At 39.0% G+C, this 12,656-nt stretch overlaps 1 protein-coding gene across 1 annotated transcript in view; it reads right to left on the bottom strand.

Moving 5' to 3' along the window:
- The window catches only part of C4H4orf50 (chromosome 4 C4orf50 homolog), an 86,165-nt gene that overhangs the window by 19,067 nt on the left and 54,442 nt on the right, over positions 1-12,656 (bottom strand). Inside the window, exons 18-21 of the mRNA XM_064511754.1 lie at positions 11,891-11,942; positions 10,093-10,302; positions 7,921-7,973; positions 2,892-3,014 (exon numbers count right to left, since the gene is read on the bottom strand). The gene's annotated coding sequence lies outside the window, so the exon portion shown is untranslated. The remainder of the gene's footprint in view (positions 1-2,891; positions 3,015-7,920; positions 7,974-10,092; positions 10,303-11,890; positions 11,943-12,656) is intronic.

Raw genomic sequence — 12,656 nt, forward strand, 5'->3', positions numbered from 1 at the left:
GTTCAGAAAAGAAACTAAAAGGAAAAAAATCACAAGACTCTGAAAAACTGGTGAAGATCTTTCAGCATGGAAGCACAGATTCTCTCCTTTCTCTACTTATGAAACATAAATTATATCACAAGATAATACAATTTAGGAAGTTTAACATGAAGTCACAGCACATATCTCCTCAGAAAAGTGTTGCAAGGATGATGTGGAGAAAATCCAACTCAGAAAAGAATGAAATGGTGCAGTGCTCTTTAACAATAACAGATGACTTTCTCTTTTGACTGAAGGCCTCAGAGTAGAGATAATACAGATAATGTATCACCAGCTCTGCCACATTCATTTCCAGTTTACATGTTGTATATCCCCAGGTAATCATTATTAAGCAATACAGATAAGACAATTCAAATCTTTCTGATACCCAGAAGTCATTTTATTCTAAGTGATATGAATTAAAGGATGTTGGCAAGCTCACAGGGAAAAACAGACCTTCACTGAAAGCATGAACTAAATTTCAATAAAATGGTTCATTCACCCTTATTTCCTTCCGCCCCTCCTCAATCCTATATATAAACAGAAACTCATGTGATGCCTTCACAGGACTCATCGAGAGTGCTGCGATGCAACCGGCTGAGCTGGCAGGCTGCTCCGATGGAGGAGAGCCCCATGAGCTGCAGCCTCCTCCATGTCTCACGTCTCCGTGCTGGCAGTGATGCTGAGGAAGATGACTAGGCATTCGCTCCATTCAGATCCACAGCCAACATTTGAACTTGAAGTACCAGACGGCAGAGACAAAGGTCAATTCTTTCAGTCATTTTAGCCAAAAAAGCTGGAAGGAGATTACTAGGACTAATTACCCAGACATTCTGCATCCTATACCTTGGCATGAACATATAAAATTGCTGAGGATTACATGGCTCTTTACCTTGAAAATTCATAGCCTTGAACTTGAGAAAGGGCACAGAGCTTATAAAGAAAGAAATTAGACAGCCTTCCAGATACAATCAATACTTTAAGATTTCTTATAGAGTCATTAAGTTTTCTTTCTTTGCTTCAAAGTACGTAAACCATCGTCTTCTGTGGCAGCAAAAGAAAAGGAAATATATGAAGACTTTCCTCCTAACTTCCTCGACTGTTGCACAGAGGATTTAAGCACAGATCTGGGCCTTCAAAATCAATTACCCATTGATTTTGGTGCCTGAGCCCCCCAGGGTACACAGGCCATGCCTACCTCCTTCTCACTGTAAATGAAACCTTGAAATGTGCTCAACAGTGCTTTGCGTTGGGCTATCTTTTCATAAGACTAAATACGCAAAACACTCCCTTGTACTCAAGATACCCACCTCATGTCTGAGAGGAAGAAGAAGAAAGAAGCAGATACTTCTCTAGTTCTGCAAATCCTTGATTACCCAAGGAACAAGTAGTTAAAGTAACACCTATGTGAATAAGAGGTTTTAAGGATCAGAACCTACTTTATCAACAGAGATTACATACCAATGGGACCACTGGGATATTTTTTGTTTTAAATATGTCTAATGTTATTCATTCTGCTCAAGTAATGATCGTCTCTCTATAGGGTTAACTATTCCACCTCTCTCTCATCCTTCTGACAGCACCTAAAATTCGGAACCGAAGCAAATATCAATGTAAGCAAAATACAAATACCCTGCCATTTCTTATATCCCACAAATGAGAGGAAAGTACCTTTTCTGTTCTTTCAAGTCCTCTCCTATCTAATCATATCACAAGATTATTTTTGTCAAGAACTCAGAAGAAAACAACTGCTGTCTTACTAGCCGCTCTGCAGCTGTGTGGCACAATACAATAACCAGCTAACGCTAAAGCCATTTTTAGTGTGAGAACCGGCGGAGGGGGTGGGTAGGAGTTTGTCTCCAGCAGCCACAAGCCATGTGCTCTACCCCTTCCCTCTTTTCCAGAGGAGGGCTCATTTCACAGCCAAACTTTTTTAGTAGGATCTTGAGCACAAACAAACCAACCTTTGTACTGGGAAGGAGGGAAGGAAAGCAATACAAATTGAATTGCTGATGCAGAATCGTTCTTTTCCTTTTCCCCGTGGAAAGCTGTCACTACCGTGCTAGGCTCTCTCAGGGAGCAGGCTGACAGTCTCAACAAAGCAAGTCACAAAACTGATCTGGCTTTTCAGGGCAAGACAAAAAGAAAAGAGCTGGGACCCTTCTAAAGGAATGAGAGGTTTTCTTCGTAGAACAGAAGACTGAAAGAAGGCTCACAAGAGACTACAACTTTAACTCTTTTTTTTATTTCGATGGCTTAGACTCGAGTGTTATTTCACAGGCTTAGCCTGAAACTTCAATTGGTAGCACAGCTGAGCTGTGGCCACACGAGTACTTTTTAGGCTTGGTTTCCAATGGAAACAGAGCACTCGTAACTACTGGATCCATCTGTACCGGCCTCCCTCCGTTTTGAAACCAGTGGCCACATTTAACTAAAACCAGCTTTGGCAAAAAGCCTCAAAGGTCCTACAAGTTTCACAGAATGAGGAGGCCCAGTAAAAGAAACTCACTCCTATAGTGAGTTTCCTCACTATGGGAAAAACTACAACATAAATTATAGCTTTTTCCCTGAAGAGTTCACACAGGTCCTCTGTGTACCCAAATACCTGGGGTTCACACCACCAGAGTAACTGTCAGAAACCCTCAGCTCGGTTTCAGAGGCAATCCGATTCCAAAATCTTCTACTTCTTCCCACTTAAAATTTCTCATTCTTTTACCATCAGTACATGTCCCTGTGATAGATCAGCATCACCATCAAATTATTGCTGTTATCTAACCACTGTGAAATGCAGTCTTTTCTCTGAAAGAAGTTGCCTAGTCTCTGCTAGTATTGGGCTGTGTACTTAACAATTGTATTTAACAACTTAGACTTACTTCAGCTTCACAGAAACCGTCCTTCCTTGGTTTTCCAAATACCCAAACCACATCTCCTTCCCTGAGGGCAAGTTCACACATGGGGTCAATACTGGCACTGCCTTCTGATGGTGTAGTTGTAGACTGCAAGAAACAAAAATAATATGCCATACTGTAAGGGCGTTTGCAGTGAATAGCACCTTTGTAACTACTAACTTGTTCCACATGAAATTGGCTTCCAGCGTCAGCCTTTTCTCATACTCCACAAGCCAAGGGCCTAATCCACAAGGGACTAGGTACTCATTCAGTGAACCTAAGCCTTACATTAATCAAGTCATTGGTTGCAAACACCCCTTGATTATTTTATTTATATAGATAGCCAGACTCCTCACTGTCACTAAAGCAAGGTTACTATAGCAACCTCTGTGTGACCTGCATAATCAAGATAGCAGCAAAGAGCTGATCGCTGAATTTATGTATTTGTAGCCTCAAATAGGAAATTGTAAAGATTAATGGTCTACGAAATTATTATCTACTATACTCACGATGTCACATTTATCCCATTTCATCCCTTCTTTGAAACATGTTTACTTTTAAATGTTAATCTCCAGTCAGTGATACAAAATATTAAGACAATCTTATTCAAATATGCTGTTTCTTCTTTATTTTCAGTTTAGCATGCAGTTAAACTACTTCACAAAGTCCACAGACTAATGCATATTTTACAATATGGCTGACCAAATTATTAGCACCTTGTTAGGAGCTAGAGTTCTAAACCAGATTTGCAGATTACGTACATTTCCACAATATTTGAAATAAGAAAATTCAGAACTAGTTATCTAGCTCACAGAATATTAAGCACAGAGATCATTTTTTTCACTTTAATTTGCATTTGATTTTAATCTACTTAGTTTTTTTTTTTTTTAAGTCACTGACATGCATTCAATTAATGACTTGCCTGCCAGCAGTATACTACAAGTTCGTAACACATCAAAATAAAATTTAAGTTTGCTTGACAGTTCTTCAGCACACAAACAGATGATGTTGCTCCTCAACCCAGGACTGGACAAACGCTACTCACACAACCAGGACAGTGACTCGAAGGAAACGCACTTTGGAGGGAGATAGCAGGGAAGTGAAATTATTATTGTTTTTTCTTTCCTTTGCTGGAGTGTCATTACAGTACACATTCAACTGCTATAAGAATGACAGACTGCCTGCATAGTTTTTGTCTGCTATTCCTTCATTACCACTGTACAAAGTGCTTGAGTGTACACACATGATCTTAGATCAGAAAGGCATGGCTAACTCTCTCTGGCTATTATTTAACTGTGTCAGTGCCAGGACACGCAAGAAACTCTTGTTCGTAGTAACCGTACAAGCAAAACACACACGAGTGGGGTTTCAAGTTAACTCTCAAGTGAAGTAGCATGAGTCACATGGTGACCTTCCATACAGACATGAGGCTCTGTCTCCATGAGACAAGAAATCAGATGTTCATTGTCCTCTCTCACACCAGTTCCTTTTTCTTATATATGTTATGCTAATATAATTCTTCTCTGAGCCAACTCCTTTTCCCAAAGGCAGTAGGATTATTTTTCTATCTGCAGGAAGGAGGGAAACTGAGCTTCAAAGTGCTGTGCCTCAAAGCAATATACTGTAAAAAAGCCACCAATATCAATGGAGTAACTGCCGGGGATGAACTAAATCCACTGTAGGAATATTCTATCACTGCAGTCTTGACACAAAACACAGAAGCTTTTTGCCCCTGGAGTCTCATAAGGCAGACATGGGCTTAAGGGATTCTTGGACTGAATAGCTCTGTCATCCAATGGACAGGTGGGATACTTTCAGGGTTGAGGCGAGGGGGTGTTTTGGTTTTGGTTTTTGCTTTATTAGATTTCTTACTGTGGGTGATCTAGCTAACTAAGAGCTTGTATATGTTGTGTATTTGACCATTTTAGTTTTACTGCTTCTATAGCCAGGTGTAAACAGTATAGGAAAGATAGGCCTTCACAAGCTCGGTAATAAATTTACCTTTACTAGTCCACAGCCATTTTGCAGAAAAAAAACACCAGTTTCAAAGATATTTAGGTAAGGCTGGGGAGGGAAGAGCTCAGAACTGGTTAAATTGGTTCCATCCACTTGCTTTCCCAGTATTAATAGAGTTCTACCTAATTGCCTCAACTTGCATAATTGGCACCAATCCAAACACCATCACGCCATGTGCCTAACTTCACACTTGTAACATTTAGACTTATTTCTCTTTGATATTTTAAGGCTTTTAGGTACAATTTGTAAAACTTGCCTTCCTCAGCCTATCAGCTATATTTAAATGGCCTTGTTTAAAAAGTGTTGAGTATGTCACACTGTCACAAAGGACAGAATGGTGCTTAGCTTTTCCTGGTTGCAATGTCATGTCAAGAGTTAATGTACAGAAAAGTCTAAGGCTCCACTTTTTGCAACACCCATATCAACTACCAAGGAAAAAAAAATCTGCCTTCACTCCTAGAGCAACAGAAAAATGAGGTTTTCTGGGCCTATTACCATTGCATTTCCTCGTGCTTTTGGAAGAGAATATTACATCTCCTTAGCTAATATGACCATACATCAGTTCTCTTCACCTCTTTGCACCTTCCTGCTTTCTAAACCTTTCCTTTTAACTGACTCAAAAAAAGGTTTCATTAAAGAGGACAGCATGGAAGTTATCACTTAAACTATATCAACATCATTTCTGCAACCTTCCTTGGAATCCTTTCCTGTCTCTCTCACTTTCTGCAGAAAAGAGTCAAATAGTCCTTAAACAACACCACAAAGAATAAGGAAAAATATCCACAGCAGATGTATCAAAGTTCAGCCTAACCCTTTCATAAACTATTTTTGTGCCAAAGGATTCAGTCACTTTTGTTGACAAAACTAGTCCAGAAGAATATAAAATTTGAGATATATCTATCTAAAAACATGTCCAATGAAAGCCTCTAGTGTTGCAAACACTGGGTCTTTTTCCAACTCACCAACACTTGTGTTGACAAATAATGACGCTAAGATGCCGTCTGCATTGGAAGAATGACTTTGCAGATCATTCTTGCATCTAATCTAGTGTTTAAAGCACTGGGAAACTGGCTTCAGCTTCTTTCTCCTCCACAGACTTCTTGTGAAATGTTGGGGAAGTCACCTGGCCTCCCTACGTCTCAGTTGTCTCCTTGTAAAAATAATGAAATCTCTCACTCTTGGGCTGTACTGCTCCTGTTTGGATCAGAGGTTTCTTCAGGACCAGTCCGTTACACATATGCACGGGGCTGAACACTATGGGTTGAAGCTCTCTCAGGGCTTCAGGGCACTGCAGACATCAAACCACGACCATGAGAGCTGCAGCGCTCAGTCACCATGTCACGGATCACCAGGTGAGCGTGCCTGATGATAGGACCAGACTGTGTCCAGCTCAGACACTTTCAAACAATCCTTTAAACTTACATTTTCAAGAGATTTTTAAAATGTACATTTAAATCTAACTACTACTAGTACTATATTTAAAATGCTTCTTCCTTCTTTAATCTCTCTCCTTTGTAGGGTATGAACTCCTGTATCTTTTTGCTCATTCCTTCTACTACAAAGTTTTATAACATTACTTCTATTTTGTACAATGGCTAGTTCAAAACCTTCTCTAGCTAAAGGGAGGTGGTAGACTTGGAGTCCATCAGTCAAATCACTTAACATTAAATAGATGTAAAAACTACTCTAATGTTTAAACACCTGCTTAAGTCATCAGTTTACCTATAACTTTAATTATGTGCATACATTTTTTGCTATTGCAGTTCACGAAATTTCATCTTATGCTTAAAGTTAATCATATATTTAAGCAGTTTTGCTGATATGGGACTACATTGTACTAGCATATTCCTATCTCTATGGTGATATTAAAAATATCTTAAGGTAAATAAGAATGCATTTTAAGATCATGAACCAAGTCAGTATTTTCTTTCTTAATTCCAAAGTAATCATGTCCTTTCTATCTTTGCTAAAGAATGAATGTGGCACTTGGCTGAATGTGTCCAAATTGAAGCCATTAATCTCTCCTGTTTGTGACCTCCAGATTAAAGTGGTTTTGCAACCAGAGATACTGTGGAGTGCTCCTGCTGTTAAAGCTGCAGGTCTCTCAGGAGTCTCTACTTATGTGCAAAGGATAAAAGTCGAATGTTTTATGAATAGTACCTCAAGTAAGAAGGAAATTGTGTGTGTATTCATTCTGCCAAACTGAAGTGAACTATAGCTATTGACTTTAGCAGGAGCTATTTTATTGCTATTAACAGCATGCAAGTAAGTATTTAATAAACCATTAACAGAAAATAACCTTTTGGTGCAAAGTTACCACAGCTTTTCTAGATTGCATGTTCATGAGAACAAAGACCATGTGTTTACAACCATCTGAAAGGTACCTGATTACACTGTTTATTATTTTAATATTTTTTTAGCAGATACCTGTTTTTAAAGGTATTTTCTATTTTGTGAAACATATTTAGAAGCAAGGAAATACATTTTTGTTTAGTAATTTTTTTTATATTTTGGTAAAGAGCACTGAAAATGAGTTTTTTGTGATAAAGCCTGACCTACTGAGGTGTTCAAAGGTACCTTAGGTGATTTACAGAAACATGCAAAAGTCAGTTAAAGCATTGAATTCCCTTGCATTTCAGTAATGGCTATGTTTACATTAGCAAGTAATGAAATGCAATAGGAGCAGATTAACAGAACAACACAGCTGGTGTTGAGGACCCAGTAGCCACACTGTATGGGTCTGGGGGGATGACTTCAGGGTACCTTTGGTCTGGTCCCATGGACTGAAAGCCATTAGCAGCTGGAGACTGTTTTCCAGTTTAGATTCAGTCTAACAGGAATCTATTTTGCCCTCCCCCTGCACAACAGTAACCAAGGCATAGCAAGGAGAGGATGACCAGGAATTTCATTTCAGGGCAACTCATCCAGTTTGAATGCAAATTAAGGACTTCCAGCATGCAGAAACTTTTATATACCAGCTGGCCATCTACCTACATACCTTTGTAAATTTGGCACTGCAGACCTTTCCCCTCGCAACCTGGTTCTGAAAACCTGGGAACAGGGGAATCATTAGTAAGCTGCACTGTGTACACAGTGTCATATGCACTTGTATACATTTTAAGGACACACCCTGACAAAAAAAAATACATTTCCACCAGAAAAATATTCAATCTACTATAGCTAAAAGCAAAACCCATGTTGCTACAATTAATGTAAATATATATTTCTTAGCTTCTCTTTCCAAGACAGTGGTCAGTATGATCTGACATAGCTCAGATGAGACCTCTGCTAAAAAAGGGTCTCAAACTACTATCTTTTTTTAATCTTAAAACTGCTTCTGTTGAATAAACTATTGAATATAATCAGAGACTTTAAAGATCTTGTGTGACGAGTTTTGATTAAAGCATTACAAACGTTAATTACAAAGCAAAATTAAACCTAACAAACTTGCAGAATCCATTGTGTGGAAATAAACACCCAAGATTCACTGTGTGCTTACGGTTAGCTGAGTAAGACTATCTCGCTTTGACTATTGTACAGCATAAGCAAGTAAAACATCCCTCTCATTTGTTTTGATCAAAGTTATCTCCTTTTATTTCGTCAGATTTGTCACTAAGGGTAATATGATGCCTGCAACTGTGTGAAATGAACAGTTTTCCTGTTCTGATTTCGAAGATTAAAAGCAAAACCAAACCAAGGTTGTGTTTCAAAGGAGTAAATACATGTTGCATTTTTAATCAAAAAGCATGATTGATTTCATTTACGCGGAGACTTACAGCCCAGCCAGCACAACCCCAGGACTCTGCACCCAGGACACAGGCTTTGCAGAGATACTTAACATGGGGAGGCATGTCTAGGAGTGATAAATTGGAGGATCTCCTCTCTGTAGAGAGGACAACAGCAAGAAGGGAACATGATAAAGGGTGTTCACAGCTGAACACTTAATCTCTGATCTGGGTAAAAATCACCTTTAGACCCCAATATCTATTTATAGATAAAAGTTACAGTGCTGTATGTATTTTTTAAGCTAAAGGGAACTTCCATAGCTCCCTCCTGCTGAAGGGCTGGCTTTATGGCATTTCAAAAGCACAAGAGGTGCACTACAGACAATTTCAAAAACAAATCCAATAAGAACATTTAAACGACCATTGTTAGTTATTGATGTCAGCCTATGCACACAGGGACATGTAACAGCAGGCACTTATTGCTTCCTTTTGCATTCCAGGACGTCTATAATGCATAATTTTCAGGTAAGGGAGACATCTCTGGGTGGCCAGTGCTGCATAAGAGTGCTGCAGCAAAACCCACAGTCAAACTCAGATGCCGTATCTCACAGACCAGATTTCCTTGGTGAGAAAATCTCATCTTTTAACTCTCTTCCTTCATGCCCTGCAGGAACCTGATGACTTTTCCAGATCCAGCGTCGAAGGTCCTGACTCAAATCTCCATTTGAAAGACATTCTCTACCCAGCCTGTGTTTCTCTCCACTCTTCACTGATACGTAATGTTCTGCCTCTTACTTTCCTCCCTAACAGAAGTTGTACTTTCTTAACAAAGTTTCAGAAGATCCTCCAAACTTTTAACTCCCTGTGTTTCCAACCCACAAGTCTTTAGATATCAGTTTTCCTAATTTCTCAAAGTGAATGTCTCCACACCTGAGCACACTTCTATCGTGCCATTACTAACAGTCTTTCCATGTTACAGTGAATAAAATCAGGTCCTAATCAGGTGATCTGAGGTTGTTCTTTATCTCCCCACTCTGGTAATCTCCTTATCAATCTGTATCAAATCTCCAAATATCTCAGCATTAACCAGGGCAGGAGATTCGATCCTTAATATTGAAACCAAACACCCTTGGCTCTCACTTTCCTTACAATTAATCCTAGCTCCAACTCCATCTGCTGTTGACTGTAACTTGCCTTTAACCAGATACTGAAACTCTCTTCACCCAGATATATGATATCTAGTCATGAACCACAAACAGATGCTTCAGTAAAAAAGGTAGCAGTAACATGCTTTGCATTTCTGCAGTTACTTTAATGTACTATTGACCCTTTATAGGTTCTTTCGTATAAGAGTGTCTCCCTATTAGAACATGCATATATTTAAGTTAAAGATGTTTTTGAAACAATAGCAAGGATTCAAGCAGAGACACTCAGAGGATAAATACCAATATTCACTTTCACGTGAAGAGAGCAGTGCTTCTGGTTGCTACTGCCTTACAGGAGCTGGCAACAGGTCGTCACTTTTCAGAGCAAAAGTGAGTTGCAAGCAATGGCACTTCTTTCCAACAACTGAATTGAACACACATCTTCTGAGAATGCAAGCCAGAAACACTGATTTGAAATGGTACAGAGAGATCAGGATTTTCTAAGATGGTCTGCAAAGAGAGGAAACATTAGTTACAAAATGATTTAATATTTCATACAACCTTTTTAGCAATATTATTCACTATGCACTGTTTACTGATACATCAGTAGACCAAGCTTTCTGCTGGAATAAATGTACACGTCTCCTTTGACTTGAAAGGAGTTTTACCTGTTTGCAGCAGCAGAGGATGCAGTACTTTGTGTATAGTGTATGCATGATATGGGACGTAGAGGAGAAATAGCATAGGGTTTTAATCATTGATTTTGGAATAGTTACGTTACTCAGGAGTGTAAGACCACTTGTGAGGTCTTCCTAAATTCTTACCAATTAAATCTCTTATTCTCTATTTGTCATTCTTTAGAAGTGTTCAAAATATATTTTTGCCAAAGCACTTCATAGCATCACCGTTCTAGGATTTGCATCTGGACTTCTGCTGCCAGGAACTCACAAAAGTCATGAAATTCTTTAAAACTTAAATTAGTTCTTTCATGCTAAAAATTATTATGATTTCAAGTCTATCATCTCTGTCTTTTAGGAAACAAAGTGTTAAATCACACTGAAAAACATCTCCCTTTCCATTGCAGACAATGCAATATTCTGGACTTTAACAATTATCCCAGACACAAAAATGTTTATATTTAATGACTCTTGAGAGAATCTTGCCCTCTTTATAGGACCCGCAAAGGAACAATTTGTATCTGTGAGGAGAATTTCACATGAAATAAGTAAACATTTATCTTGCACATTGTATTTTTTAATGGCAGGTCTTTGCTCAGTGGCACAGAGTGCTGGAAAAACCACATGGAACAGAGATCAGCTGGAGTGACCAAAGGTGCAAGACGAACTAATTTATCATATGGCTGTATGGTTTATGGCATTTCCACATTCTTTATCATGTTCCTATCACCTCCACATATGGTCGACACATAGGCTGGAAGACAGAGAAAGGAACAAATATCTCCAGTAGGAGAATTACCCCACTGAATTTTTAAGGACAGGTACAAGGCACTCACAGGAAGAAACAATAGGTCAAATAAGCTAATGCATTTTGAGACCATGGACTGAATCAAGTAATGACAGATAGTTAAAACATCTGGAAAAAGGGACTTACAGGTCAAGCTACATGGATGACTGTTTCACATAATTTGCTTTGAATAATATTCAGGGTGAACTTCTCTTAGTAGGTCAGAGAAACAAATACAATCTTGATGTACTTGTAATAGCAACTGGAAACTGCTATTAAAGAGCTGCCACAACAGACTCGGAAGCTGCCTCAGCATTCAGATCAAACAAGGAGCATGGAAAAACCTAACCAGGAAAAACACCACCACGAGCAAACTGATCTAGTCTCACCCCACCAGTTACGAAGACTTGGTGTCTGCTAGCATTTTTGGAAGGAGTTGCTGGGAGGAGACACACAAATCCCAGGAGAAGCTAGTGTGTGTCCAGGAAGGCACATCACACACCAGGAAGCATGAGAGCATTGGAAGTATTCAGCGAACAGCACACCCATCTCTATCAAATTATGCAGTTCAACAGTTCCTCCGCATTAAACATTTATAGAATAAATAATGTCTTTCAACAAAGACTTGGGTTACCTCAGTACTTGCTGAACTCGCAGCAGACATGCAATTCCTTGTCTGTGTATAACTGTGGCACAATAGAAAAACAGGTAAAATGTTGATGAAAGAAACACAACTTGCTTAAATGATTTAATATAGGAGAGATATTTGCCTTTTATGGTAGTGAAGTCTGAGGTGCTTATTAAAGGCTGATCTACGTTTCATAATATTTTGTTTATCATGACTTGATTAAACAGATTCAGATGATAAGCAGATTTTCTGACAGGCTTAGAAAGGAACCACATAAAAGTGTCTCTGACCAGAACATAATTATGGTATTCACATGCGTGACTAGAAATTTCCTATCAGGGATTTCTAATACCTAGTTCCAAACTCATCTTCAGATTCAGACTCACCAATGAGTGCACAAAGGCAACCAGAGATAGTAACTTATATCTCAAAATTTAAAGTCCAGGCTTACTATATTAGGCTAAATCCTGCAGTCACTGCTCTTTCTCCCATCCTTCCTCCATCCATATTTAGGTAACCGACTAGATCAAGCATCTTTAAATAATTTAACGCCTTTGACATTCAGGCAACTTCCATTCTATGTTTAAGCAAAAGGTACATTTCCGTCTTCCATAGGAAGACGGAAGCAAGCTTGGTCTGCCTGTGCCCTGCATTACGGAAAGCTGCAGGAATGCCTCTGAGTTGACCTAAAGCTTCCTGAGTAAAGGAAGTGGTACATGGTCCTGACGGTTCCCCTCTGCATGGGGCTATGCAGATATATCCAAATTCTCTT

This window comes from Dromaius novaehollandiae, chromosome 4, assembly GCF_036370855.1.
Source record: "Dromaius novaehollandiae isolate bDroNov1 chromosome 4, bDroNov1.hap1, whole genome shotgun sequence".
Lineage (NCBI taxonomy): Eukaryota > Metazoa > Chordata > Aves > Casuariiformes > Dromaiidae > Dromaius > Dromaius novaehollandiae.